Below are 2,149 nucleotides of genomic sequence, written 5' to 3' on the forward strand. Positions count from 1 at the left end.
CCAGCCGGGGAGAGCGGGCACAGCCCACAGAGGGCGTGGGCCTGCGGGGACAGAGGGCGGCGGCATCTCCACGGCCCTGGGGACAACACTGGCCCGTCTTGTCCACGCCACCTCACTGAAGGCCTTTACCCAGGGCCATGGCGGGGGACGGTTGGTCTAGGTTGGAGGGGGCAGAAAGGGGGACAGCACAGTGGGCCCAGGGAGCCGGACACTCAGCGGGACGGGCAGGCTGTGGGGCCAGAGCCGGGGCTGCCGGGGCTTGGTAGAGGACGGCCTTCCCAGCGGTGCCACCTGCCACCTGTGTGGCTCCCAGGGGCTTCCCGGGGTCACAGGGCCATGTCCCTGTCCCCTCCAACCAGGGCCATGTGCCAGCCTGGCCACGCTCCTGCCCACTCCCACCTCGGGGCCTCGATCGCTGCCCCTAAGCCTCGGGCCTCGCCCCCCACCTCCCCTCGTCCTCCGTCTCCCTCTGGAGATGTCACCTTCTTCTCCAGGAAGCTTCCCCGATGTCCCCGGATGGGTCTGGGCATCTTCGGGGCTGTCACCTGCTCCCGTACACGACCCGTCCCACCTCTAGTCACCCTGGACTAGAGCCCTCTGTGTGTGACCCTAAGCAGCCCAGGCCGGGCCGGCCTCCGGGCTAACTCCTCGATCCGCCTCTTATCCCCAGGACCTCAGGCCTCAGTTTCCTTGTTTGGGAAGTGGACACAGCGGTGGCCACTGTGGTGATGGGCTGGGAGGGAGGAAGACACCTCACAAGTGCTTCACACACGGTGCCACGCGTGGGGCTCGCCGTCCGCCAGCGCTGGCCGTGTCCCCCACCCCGACTGGCCATAGTAGGTGCTCACTTAGGATTTCCTGAATGAGCAGACGCAGCCCTTCAAGTGTGTCCCAAAGAGCAGCTGAGGCAAGGGGTGCGTGTGACCTCAGGGAAGAGTCTCTGAGAACACAATCCGAGGAGCCGAGCTGCGTGATTTATAACTAGGTGGCCTCCACCCGCTCCCGGCCGGGGGGACAAGAAAACAGAACGTTTCGTGTGGTCACATTAGAAATGGCGGCACAAAAAAAATGGCTTTTCTTCTTGTTTGATGTGTTTTTTCCAATTTCCTCTAATAAGCAGGATTTCAATTTAAGTGGAAAAACATAACAGCAGACCAGACAGAGGCCAGGAGCCCCAGCCCTTCGGTTTCCTTTGCATGCTTCCCACAACTGGGGCCCGGGTGGGCGGGGCGGGGCAGGCAGGGGCCGCGCAGCTGGTGGAGGTGAAGCAAGAGCAGAGCCGGCCCAGGGCTCGGCCAGGGGAAGCGGCACTAGTGACCAAGGTCCCAGCTGGTGGGTCCTTCTAGACGTGTCCCCCAGAAACCCTCCCCAGGCCCCAGGCTGAGCCAGCGGCCTGCGTCACACCCCAGGGTCTGCAGAGAAAAGGGTCTGCCACGTGGCCACGTCCACAGGTGTGACCCCACCCGACCGGGCCCCATCCCCTCCCCGCCCCGCTGCTTGCTCGTGCGTTGCCAAGGTAACCGTGTGGCAAGGCCACTAGGTCACTGGACCCAGCCTCATGAGCATGGTGATGCCTTCCGCGGGCAACAGGCTGAGTCACCTCCAGAGGCCCTGGGGCTGCGGTGGCCACGGGGAGAGGGGGCTTTGTGGTGTCGGTCCCCGCTGCCCACTGCCTGGGCCTCTCCACACGCACCGTGTGCCCTTCTGCTCTGCTGCCTTAGGATGCAGTGGAGACCCTCAGCAGGGCCGGCTCCTGGCTTGGGACCTTGCACCCTTCAGAACTGTGAGCCCAACGAGCCTCTCCTCTTCTGGATCACCCAGGCCCCAGGCAGAATTTAAGGAGCAACACAAAATGGACTTAGTCCCACTTCACAGGGAGGAAAACTGAGGCTGCCAAGATCTCATGACGACCCGAGGTTGCCCTGCAGAGTTGCCCAGGTGGAGTCTGAATGAGCACCGTTGGGTTTCGCTCTTGCCTCTGTTGGTGGTCTTCTCGTTTCTGCTAAACCAGATGGTGAGTTCCCTGAAGAGAGATCGTCACCGTGTTCCCCAGGGCCTGGCCCTAGGTCTGGCACCTGGGAAAACCGGTGATGGGGAAATGAATGCATGGCGGGTGGATGGGGAGAGGGAGGGGGAGAGGGATGCTGTA

The 2,149-nt window shown here is 63.2% G+C and overlaps 1 long non-coding RNA gene across 1 annotated transcript in view; it reads left to right on the plus strand.

The window, feature by feature from the left end:
• Positions 1-110: 110 nt before the first annotated feature.
• Positions 111-2,149, plus strand: part of LOC107137183 — a 9,427-nt gene continuing 7,388 nt past the window's right edge. Inside the window, exon 1 of the long non-coding RNA XR_001502820.2 lies at positions 111-2,014. This is a non-coding gene — a long non-coding RNA (uncharacterized LOC107137183). The remainder of the gene's footprint in view (positions 2,015-2,149) is intronic.

This window comes from Marmota marmota, unplaced genomic scaffold (assembly GCF_001458135.2).
Source record: "Marmota marmota marmota unplaced genomic scaffold, marMar, whole genome shotgun sequence".
Taxonomy (NCBI): domain Eukaryota; kingdom Metazoa; phylum Chordata; class Mammalia; order Rodentia; family Sciuridae; genus Marmota; species Marmota marmota.